Source organism: Aulonocara sp. 'chitande type north' Nkhata Bay, linkage group LG11 (assembly GCF_057382095.1).
Source record: "Aulonocara sp. 'chitande type north' Nkhata Bay isolate Kocher_YH1m ecotype deep benthic linkage group LG11, A_spYH_male_GT1.1, whole genome shotgun sequence".
Taxonomy (NCBI): Eukaryota; Metazoa; Chordata; class Actinopteri; order Cichliformes; family Cichlidae; genus Aulonocara; species Aulonocara sp. 'chitande type north' Nkhata Bay.
In genome coordinates this window covers 23,507,666-23,519,524 of record NC_141354.1, presented here as the reverse complement: position 1 = coordinate 23,519,524, position 11,859 = coordinate 23,507,666, and the positions used below count along the sequence as shown (strand labels likewise).

The following is an 11,859-nucleotide window of genomic DNA, read 5'->3' as shown; positions in this document are numbered from 1 at the left end:
AGGTTAGGAGACACAACAAGAACTATGAGAAAGTCTGTTCACATGTATTAGGTATGCCTTTGGTGTGGTTCAGGGACCTGTCTCATGCAACTGCTTTGTAAGCAGTGCAATCAAAGGGAGTATTTTTGACACATGTGCACAATTTGTGCAAAATAATAGACAGAGTAAATCCCTGGATATGGTCCTTGCTTGTCATGTGGTCACACCCTGATGGGAATAGAAGTGATTTTTTAAGTTTCCGGGGAACCGGTGAACAAGCAGAACAAAGTACATATAACAGAAAAGGCCGCAATAAGTATTTAGGTTCCAGGAAGACGAATTAATAAGTCTATTATTTGTTTCTCTGTATACCTTACTATTTTATAATCCCTGTTAATGCGTGCGGTCAGTGAAGAAGTATTTTCTACACAAGACAAACAGACTGTAGCTTTAAGGTTTATTAGTACTGATGCATCTAATCCCACTGATGGGTTTAGTTTCTTTTTTCCCAGTAAAGGATGCAACAAGTGAGACCTTGCTTATCCTTTGTATTTCCAGTGTAAGGCTCTACTTTTGCCTCAGCATGTAGATTACTATTACAAGATTCTGTCTAATTCTGTCTGGATTCTGACTAATCTGTTTTTTCAGACAGGTACCAGACACCTAGATAATGTGTTTCCTCTCCACAGCATTGTGGTTCATATCAGAGTACTACAGCTCATATATTAGGGTGTTCTAAAACTGTGAAGACTGGTATAGAAAACTGGAAAACATGGTCTATGGCATACTACGAAATGTGTACAAACTCAACAAACATATTTGACTTTAAAGATAAGGATCTTTTCTTGTGAGCCCTTCTTTGCACAATCTATACAATTACAAGGTATGGTTTCTCTCTTTCTCCTTCTAACCCAGCTGGAAGCTCCATCTGCTAGGTTAAGGCTTGTCTGATGCTCCCCTGTGGCTCATTTAACCAGGGAAGGAAGCAGAGGATAGAGCAGAGGAGAGGAGAAGTGGATATAGAGGCTGAAGTAATAGACAAATAATTAAAGGGAGGTTGTATAAGGTTCTGTTAAAAAATAAAAAAACAACCACCAATCAAAACACAATTGTCTAAAGCAAGCTGGATAGGACAAGATCTGGTCAAATGGAGAGAATGAGCACACTTATATGCACAAAGGAAACCCAATTATAGAGCAAAATCTGGTTATTGTGTGCATGGATGTGAATGTTACAAACGGTTTACTGTTAAGCAGTGGAAAGAGACGTATATAAACTTTTCACTTTTACTCAGTCTTTGAATTGAAGCACATATTACCTTGATTAATGATCCTTCCTTTCCTACAAACAGAGCTGCTACAGTGTATTCTTTGTGTCTGAGGTTTTTGTCTAAATCCAGTCCAATATAGACAAAACCACAGTCTAGAAATTTGTGTTAAAAACACGCTAACTATCTTTGTCTTCACCGCTCATTCCACCTTAGCAGTGCAGGTTTCTCGTAACGTGGCATTTAAGATAATCAGGTTACTGCTCAAAGCCGAGAATATCCATGCAAATCAAATGCACTCACTGGGATAGATAGGCCAGGTGGTCTCTAAGGGGAGCGATAAACATTGTGAGTGTGGATACCTTATAGGATTTACTACGTGGCCCACTTGGTGGTCACAGGGGTTAAAGGTGAAACCTAAAGGCCAATAGTGATTAGTTCCCCAAGGAAGGATGTAATACACGGATGGCCTTGAGCTCATCCAAGCATTTTTCCTCCTCTGTCTCCCTTTTACACACATTGTGGAGCGACCTTGAGAATGCCTGCTGAATTTCTTGCTTTTTTTTTTTTTTGCTTTCTTTAGCCCTACCAAGCTTCCTCAAACTCACTGAACAATTACTGCTATAGGAAGCACAGAAATGAAGGAATCTCTTTATCTCTATTTCTGCTGTGGGAAGAGACCTGGTGCTCAGGGGTACAAGATAGACTGTGTGTGAGAGAGAGTGTGGGTGGATGATGGTAAACCTTGGGTCAGGGCCCGTTTTCTCTTCTTAATGCTTAAGGAAGCTAGCAGGAATAGCTTCAGTGAGCACTTAAGGGTATGCCCGGGGCTAGGATTACCATGGGCTGGGAATTAGGGAGAAAGGCAAAGGTCGGAGGGCTAAGTGTGTATGGGTGTGTGTGTGTGTCTGTGTGTGTGCTCGTGTTTGTGTTTAGATGCTGATGTAAGGAAAGATTAAGTGTATTTTGTCATTAGAGTGCAATGGGTTCAAGGAGTAATTCATTTTATTACAACCTGGTTGTTACTGCAGTAGTTTTATATTATTCCATTTCATATTGACTGTGAAACCATGATAAAGTCTGCTGCTAAAACTGGGAAAACAGCGACACTGGAAAAAGACACAAACATATGATTGGACAGGCTGCGCACAAACCAGCAGTTTACTTAGATTATCTATACCACGTCATTTAGAGGGAAAAAAACAGTAAATGAGCACATCCAAACAACATCCACATCCAAATTACACATAAAAACTGAATGTGTGCATAATTTGTACACCATACACAGTCAATGTTGATTATTGGAGTCAGTCTGTAAGATGTGGTAGAAGTACACTAGCGAATTCTAATCATGGGGTTTATGCACTTAAAGATAAAAGGGATGATAAAGCAAAATGCACGTGGATTACACTTCTCAACCTTAGCAGGAGAAAGCGCCGTACACTCTAAGAAATAAAACGTTGGATTTAATTGACAAAGTTAAGGCAATCTTTTCCACAAAACCTGGTCAATTAAACATAAATCAATATGGTTGTTATCTGCAATTTCAATAGTGATGTATATCAGAAGTGAAATTGTTCTATAAAAGCAACAGCTTTCCTTTCATTGTTACTATTTAACACCATTAATTAGAATTTAAACACTTTGTTCATTTTATTAACTGTATTGCTTTAGGTTCAATTGACAATATTAATTTGAATTTAATGGCACCATTTAGATTGCGTTTTGGACCTAATTAATTTGATTAATTATGATTTAATTAATGGTTTCATCTATATGCTAAATGTTTAGGTATCAACAAAACAAGTCTAGAAAGGTTCCTGAGTTGTCATCTATACATTGTAATTAGGTGTTTGGACCTTTCAGAGGTCTTCAGCAAAGGTCTAACACTTAACTACAGAGTACAGGTGACAACTCAAAAACCTTTTTACACTTGCTCACGAGTTACCATTTATAACATTCAAGATCCTTGCACTTCAATAGAAAACTCTTACACTAAAGCTTACATAAAGTGTAAATGCAAAAAAAGGGTGCTGCATCAACAACTTTATTTACGGTGAGCCTTGACAAGGCAAAGCTTCTACAGGGAACAACACTGCATAAGGCAATATTAAATGCTTAAAGTGCATGACCAAAATTTAAACATTGGAAACAACTTTCCGAGTTTCAACAAAGTGACATTGTAGTGTGCCGTAAGATGTCAAATTCAATACAACTGTGATTATAGTCAGATCTGCAGATTTACCACAGCAACTTAAAAATCACTGTATAATGCAATTACAGTACAGAAAATAGTTAAGTGACACAAAAAGGTAAAAACGATTTAGTCCCCAGTTCCAAAAATCGGATTCAGAATTATAAGTTTTCTATTATATAATAAATTTGACAATAAAAAAATGCATATAGCAAATCTCAAAATATTCTTAATTAAATGCTAAGACCAAAAATCCAGCACTTAACTTGAGTACAGGTGAAAACCTTAGAACCTTTTCACATTTGTTTGCACATACACTTTAACATTTATAACACTCAAGATCCTTGACCTACAATGGAAACCTGGTACACGAGAACTAATATGAAGTGTAAATACAAAAAAATAAATAAATAAATAGTGTTGCTTTAACAACTTGAACAAAAGCCTTCAATGAGGCAAAGCTTAAACAGGGAAACAACACTGCATAATGCAACATTAAATGAAGTGTGTAAAATAAAATGTAAACATCTGAAACAACTTTCCAGTTTCAACTAAGTGACAGTGTAGTGAGGAGTAGGATGATTTCAGGATCTACAGTTGTAGGTCTGTAATGGCTACAGTCTGCAGAATTACCACAGCAACTCAAACTGAAGAAAATGTTGTGAAACAAGAAAATATATCCATCTGCGTAATTTTGTCCTCAGTTCCAAAAACTCAGTTTCTGAATTATGTTTTCTTTTCCACAATCAAAAGAGTAAATCTCCTAAATATTAAAAACTATGACAAAATATTTACAAACAAGGATCAACATAAATATATTTATAAACTTTTAAACAGTAAAACAGAGCACTTATTTTGGGAGACATTTCAATCTAGAAGAGTCATTGCGTCTCCTTTTGGCAGAGTTTGTTCTTCAGCACTTGTATTTTGTTAGACAGTTTTTTTGTCTTCCAGCCCCATGAGCACCTTCTGGAAGAACTCAAATGTGTAGCGAAGTGGCTTTGGGTAACTCAGATTGAGGCAGTAAATTAGCCCAAACAAAAGTGCACACCCGCTCGCCACATCGTGAAGATCCTGCAAGACTGTGCATCTCTCGATAATGATGCCAACATCTTCAAGGGAGTAATCAGGCTGTGCTCCTTCATGGATTATTTTATAAACACGCCAAATCCATCCTCTCAAGCTCTTCAGCTTCCATCACGTTGAAATCCTGAAAAGGACAGAAATATTTTAAATCCGTTGTATTTTGGTCCTTGCATCATCTATCTATTCACTCCATTTTAGTTAAAATGGTCCACACTATCTTAATTACACATATCCCTGAATGAGATTGAGGAGAACAGACCAAAGAAAAATGTGGATTTAAGACTATCACCAAATAAAGACCAAGAAGAAGATACATGAAACATGGACAGAGGGCAGAAGGAGTATGCATTAATAATATTATCAATATTCTGCTGACCAGGGTCATTTTCTTTAGTTTCGCATAAAACAATGTAAGTGAATGGAAACAAAATCCTAGTATTTCCCATGCACTTTATTGTTGTAAGCTAATTTAAAGAAAACTGATTGCTGCCAGAACAGGAGAATGCCTGGGCTTGTTTAGAAAATACATTTTTCAACTTACAAAACTCTGGGAATTATGACAGTCAAAATTTTACTGAGGGGTGGAATATCCCTTTAAAAATAAACTTACCATGTACTCTTTGATGAGATTTTCAGGGTTCTCATTCAGGTATATAATCACAGCTTTAAGGATGCATTCACGCTTCACTTCGATTCGGGAACTCTAAACAACAACACATGCAGCGCAATTACTTTTTTGAAGTTTTTAGAGACCCCCACAGAACTTAAGTCAATTTTTATTGTTGTTTAACCAATTCATAATTGTTTAAGTAATTTTAAACATGCTTTTTGCAAGCAAGTAGTTTTTTGTGTTAGAGAATAAGAAGCTTACCAATTCATTCCCATAAAGATTATAAGTTATGAGTCCAATTACACTGATTGCGATACATTGGGTCGTGGAAAATGCAGCTTTAGCGTGGTGTACCACCCGAAAGAAGGAAGATAAGTGTTGTTGCATAGGAGTACTGTTCAAAGGAATCAAAAACATTTTGATAGAGATTTCCAAAAATTAATGACAAAAAACTACACACTGTCACGTTAATATGAGGTATGCGGGCTACCACCACATTTGCAGTATTTATACCAAGTTTGAGTGAAAAAAAATAATCTACTGTGTCACTGAGTTGTGGCGAAATGTGAAATGTTGTCTGCCTTTGTCTTTTCTCAGTGTAGCTAATTATTCCTTTGGACAATTAATGAGTAACAAAAAAAAAAAAAAGAAAAGAAAAAAGCTACAATGCCAGCAGCGGCACTTATGGCCTCTAGGGGCATGAGTTACTTAGTTCTGCTTTGTGTCAGGACCAAGTCCAGAATATAAGCCAAAAGCGAGATGAAAAGTATAACGCAGGAGAGAACAAGCATGAAATGACCCAAGAAAGTTAAAAATACAGGTTAATAACCAGACCTGAGATCAACCTGCAACTAATCTATTAGTTACAGAACATTATAACAAGACAGAATACCTGTGAAATTGCAGACAACGCTGTGTTTCCCCTCCTTTTTTTCGTAGAATCTTCATCAACTGGTCAGAGTACTGGTCAAGACTGCTCATGAATGTGGACAGCAGTGGAACTGTGGTGATAACCTAAAAGACCAAATAAGAGAATTCAAAATGTAAAATTGCGTATTAAGGAAAAAGTAAATAATATGAAAGCATTAGGTACCTTCAACATGCACTTTTGGAGCACAGCTCAAATCTCCGCAGCTCCAAATTCCACAACCAGCAACCTGAGAGAAAAAGAAAAACAGAAAAAATTAATCGTGTACAGTGAGACACATGCAAAGGGGTAGCACAGAGATGGTCTAAACTTAAGAACAACCCTGTTTCTTTTAAAATGTATTAATAATACAAGTTAAATTTCAAATGCTCCAAAATTTCTATTACTCATTTCATAAATCTGTTCCTGTGAGCACGTTTACCATTATATACCGGAGCAGCCCAGTCTGTGAACGTGACCCACTTGCCCCCAAAAATAAAATCAAGTATACTGGGTGGCTAGCGCTCCGTTTGTATCGGTTTGTGCTGGTAAAATCATCGTTTGTATCGCTAGGTGTCAAAGATATTACACTTTTATTTAATAGGTCATTCAGAGTCCCCCCCCCCCCAAAGCAACACGAAAATGGCCCAAAATAGGTCAAAACATGCCACAAAATGCTCGGGTGCGAGCGAGCATTTCCTACGACTTCTACATAGCAGAGTGAAGCTGACCCCCCACCCACTTGAAACGTAAAGGCAAATAGGCGGAGCGGTTAGTGCTACGTTTGTGCTGATTTGTGCAGGTAAAATTAGCGTTTGTGCTGCTACGGTTTCCGAGATATTAAACTTTATTTTATAGGTCATTCAAAAGGTCACCATCCCCCCAGACTGCTCCAAAACGGGCCAAAATGGTCTACTTTTTTAGTGCTACGTTTGTGCTGGTTTGTGCAGGTAAAATTAGCGTTTGTGCTGCTTCTGTTTTAAAGATATTAATGAAAATGTAAAGGTCAACCAGCCCCCCCACATTACCCAAATCCAACAAAAGTGGTATCAAACGTTTGTGCTACATTTGTGCTGGTTTGTGCTGCAAAGATTTTCGTTTGTGCTGCTATCATTTTAAAGATATTAATAACAATTTCTAGAGGTCATCAGAGGTCAACCAGCCCCCCCACATTAATTAAATCAAACAAAATGGGTGTCAATCAACTGTGCTACGTTTGTGCTGGTTTGTGCTGCTAAAATTTTCGTTTGTGCTGCTTCTGTTTTAAAGATATTAATGAAAATGTAAAGGTCAAAAGGTCAACCAGCCCCCCCACATTACCCAAATCCAACAAAAGTGGTATCAAACGTTTGTGCTACGTTTGTGCTGGTTTGTGCTGCAGAAATTTTTGTTTGTGCCGTTATTATTTTAAAGATATTAACAAAAATTTCTAGAGGTCAACCAGCCCCCCCATATTAATGGAATCAAACAAAATGGATGTCAAACGTTTGTGCTGGTTTGTGCTGCAAAAATGTTTGTTTGTGCTGCTAACATTTTAAAATGTTTAATAAAATAACGTCTTGATGCGTGCTTAATCATCCAGGTAAGTAAATCCCAAAAGGTTGATTCTGTTCATCTGGACATTTTCAGTTGGAGAAACGTTTCGTCACTCATCCAAGTGACTTCTTCAGTCTCAGCTGACTGCAGGTTTCCCCAACCTTATAAACACCCGTGAGTGAAGTTGCCCCCCCTACCTTCTTCAAATCGAACAAAATTGATGTCAAACATTTGTCCTGCAAATTATTTTGTTTGTGCAGGTTATGTTTCCCTAATTTTATAAACAGTACATGTACAGTGAGAGAGAGATGTTACATCTGTCTTCACTTGCATCCCAGTCATAGAAGCGTTGGAGGTCGTTCATAAGAGATTACAGGATCATCCCAACCTCAGCAACAGGACCACTCTCAGCACTGATCAGTTGTGTTTGCTTTTGGAACTGTCTTAATTCCACCTATTTTGCATAAGGGTCAGTACAGGCAGAAATCTAGGTGTGCCATGGGTTCCCACAGGCCCCTGGTCAAAGTCACCAAACCAGTTCGTAAGCAGGTACAGGTGTGGCCAGAAGGGTCCTCAGAGGCACTGCTTTTCCACCACAGGCCGCCACACACGACAACACCACAGACTTTCAGGAATATACAGAAACTGTCACTGCCTACATCCCAAAATGCATCGATGATGTCACAGAGACCAGGACTATCACTGTCTGGGCCAATCAGAAACCATGGCTCACAGGTCAGGTTTAAATGCTCCTAAAGTTGAAAAATGCAAGCCTTCAGAGCCGGGAATTAGGTGAGTCTAAGAACAGCAAGGGCAAACCTGTCACGTGGCATCAGCTACAGCAAAGCTTCAGCGACAGCAGAGATACTTGGAGGCAGTGGCAAGGAATACAAACCATCACAGACTACAAGCCCACTCTACAGACCGTGGTGACACAATCCCCAGACAGTGTGTGGAGATCCCTCCACCATCATTACTGAACCCAAGAAGTCATCTATCTCCTGCTTTAAGGACTACCGTCCTGTCAAACTCACCTCCATCATTATTAAGTTAAGTGCTTTGAACGGTTAGTCATGCATCAAATCAAATTATTGCTTTCCCCCAACCTGGATCCATTTCAGTTCGCATACCGGTCAAAACGCTCAACCGATGATGGAATTTCAACTGCCCCTCACTCAGCCCTCACACATCTGAACACTAGAGACTCATATGTCAGAGTGCTGTTCATAGACTTCAGTTCAGCATTCAACACCATCATTCCCCAGCAACTCATTCACAAACTGGATCTGCTGGGGATCAGCACCTTGCTGTATAACGGGCTGCTAGATTTCTTGACAGGAAGACAGCAGACAGTACGGGTCAACAGCAACACCTCCAGCCCAAGAACACGGAATACGGGGGCTACCCAAGGATGTGTGTTGAGCTCCCTTCTCTTCACTCTGCTGACCCACGACGAGATCTACTACAGGGGTGAAGTTAACCATCTGCCAGAGTGGTACAGCAACAACAACCTGTCCCTGAATGTGGAGAAGACCAACAGTGACTCTACTTCCTCTGCAAACTGAGAAGCACAAGAGATTCAACCCCCATTATGAGCACCTTTTACAGAGGCACAGTTGAGAGTATCCTCACCAGCTGCATCACTGGTGTGGTATGACTCCTGCATTGGGTTCTGCAGGAAAAAATGACAACGGGTAGTGAGAGCAGCCGAGAGCATTGTGGGGACCTCTCTTGCCTCCCTCCCCAGGAGATCTACTGCACCTGCCTCATCTGGAAGGTCGTCTCCATTACAGGTGACTCCACTCATCCCTTCAACAGCGTCTTCAGTTTGCTGCCATCAGGAAGGATACTGAAGAGCCTCCGGGGCAGAACCAGCAGACTGAGAGACAGCTTCGTCCATCGGGCTGTCAGGATGCTGACCATCTCTGGATCGAGAAGGGGGGCCCAAGGGTACATCTTTCGCCATCCTACAATGCTGTGATTGTAGCCATTCCCCACTCTCTGTGAATGGTACTCATGGCCATTGATCAATAGGCTTTGATTAGTTGTCATTGATCAATGGTCATAAGAATTTGCATACTAACAATCATGGAATTAACCCCCCGGCACATTGTTCATTCAGTGGCGCTAGTTTCCTTCACTATGCAAATGTACTGTTTATATGGTTGGGGAAACCTACAGTCAGCTGAGACTGAAGAAGTCACTTGGATGAGTGACGAAACGTTTCTCCAACTGAAAATGTCCAGATGAACAGAATCAACCTTTTGGGATTTACTTACCTGGATGATTAAGCACGCATCAAGACGTTATTTTATTAAACATTTTAAAATGTTAGCAGCACAAACAAACATTTTTGCAGCACAAACCAGCACAAACGTTTGACATCCATTTTGTTTGATTCCATTAATATGGGGGGGCTGGTTGACCTCTAGAAATTTTTGTTAATATCTTTAAAATAATAACGGCACAAACAAAAATTTCTGCAGCACAAACCAGCACAAACGTAGCACAAATGTTTGATACCACTTTTGTTGGATTTGGGTAATGTGGGGGGGCTGGTTGACCTTTTGACCTTTACATTTTCATTAATATCTTTAAAACAGAAGCAGCACAAACGAAAATTTTAGCAGCACAAACCAGCACAAACGTAGCACAGTTGATTGACACCCATTTTGTTTGATTTAATTAATGTGGGGGGGGTGGTTGACCTCTGATGACCTCTAGAAATTGTTATTAATATCTTTAAAATGATAGCAGCACAAACGAAAATCTTTGCAGCACAAACCAGCACAAATGTAGCACAAACGTTTGATACCACTTTTGTTGGATTTGGGTAATGTGGGGGGGCTGGTTGACCTTTACATTTTCATTAATATCTTTAAAACAGAAGCAGCACAAACGCTAATTTTACCTGCACAAACCAGCACAAACGTAGCACTAAAAAAGTAGACCATTTTGGCCCGTTTTGGAGCAGTCTGGGGGGATGGTGACCTTTGAATGACCTATAAAATAAAGTTTAATATCTCGGAAACCGTAGCAGCACAAACGCTAATTTTACCTGCACAAATCTGCACAAACGTAGCACTAACCGCTCCGCCTATTTGCCTTTACGTTTCAAGTGGGTGGGGGGTCAGCTTCACTCTGCTCTTCTACATCACCCAGACGCTCACTCGCGCCCGTAAGCACGGGGAGCGTGCTCGACGCCCGTGACGTCATCGCGGAAAAATAAAACATTAATAACCGGTTAACCGTAGCAGCACAAATGTTAATTTTACCGGCAAACAAGCACTAACCAAGCATGGCATTTTGTGGCATGTTTTGGCCTATTTTTGGCCGTTGTCGTTTTGCTTGGGGGGGGGGCTCTTCAACTCTCAATGACCTATTAAATAAAAGTGCAATATCTTTGACACCGTAGCAAACAAACGGAGCAATAACCACCCAGTATACTTGATTTTATTTTTGGGGGCAAGCAGGGGTCACCTTCAGAGGTCTCTTTGAGACTTGATGCGCGAAGATATGCAAACTACGCAGCTAGCGGTTCTCTCCAGTGAAACAGAGTATGGACTCGTCGACAATCACTGCACATGTATCCCAATTCTTGTTCGGGCTAACGTTCTCCTAACTTGATAGTGCAATAAAACAAATAAAATAAGTGTGCTATTCGGAGTTCGAATGAAATTTTAAACGCAGATGGGACAATATGCAAATGAATGTTTCCAATGCTAGCAAAATGCTACAACCTACAGAACACATACTGCCCACATATTTACCGGAAAAATATACGCCATATATTATCACAAAGTACTAGTTAAATTATATTCTATTAAAAATAGGAAGAAATTACCTTAACTCCAACGGATGAATCGTGACTAATCCCTCTTTCCAGACACGTGGCCAAAGCACACTGTGGCGTCGATGAAGAAGGTCAATGCGTATGCGCGAAGATTTTTTTTTTCATTCTCTGCGCATGCTCAGAAAGGATGTGGAAAGGGCTCTTTGGATTTAATTAAATGTGTTCAATAAATTGGAAATATCAATATTATTTAACATCAAAACGGTATAGAATTAATTAAATCAAATTTAAAAATATTAATTACACCCATAAGATTAACAATTTTAAGTATATTGAACATAAAACTAAGAATTAATTTTAAAAAAGCCCATGTTTCATTTCTTAGAGTGTATAATTTGTCTTTCATTCATACACAGCTGTAGCTCAGGTGCTGCCTGGATGTCATTGTCTCATTTAAAAACAAAATTCTTTGTTATGAAATACCTGA

At 39.4% G+C, this 11,859-nt stretch overlaps 1 long non-coding RNA gene across 2 annotated transcripts; it reads right to left on the bottom strand.

The window, feature by feature from the left end:
* Positions 1-3,280: 3,280 nt before the first annotated feature.
* LOC147318976 (uncharacterized) lies at positions 3,281-11,504 on the bottom strand. 2 transcript variants are annotated; one of them, XR_015131409.1, is made up of 5 exons: positions 11,424-11,504; positions 6,230-6,293; positions 5,398-6,150; positions 5,137-5,229; positions 3,281-4,650 (listed from the first exon to the last, which is right to left on the bottom strand). It is a non-coding gene; the product is annotated as an uncharacterized LOC147318976 (long non-coding RNA). The 2 variants fall into 2 exon arrangements; XR_015131408.1 differs by having other exon boundaries at positions 6,029-6,150.
* Between the last annotated feature and the right edge of the window lie 355 nt (positions 11,505-11,859).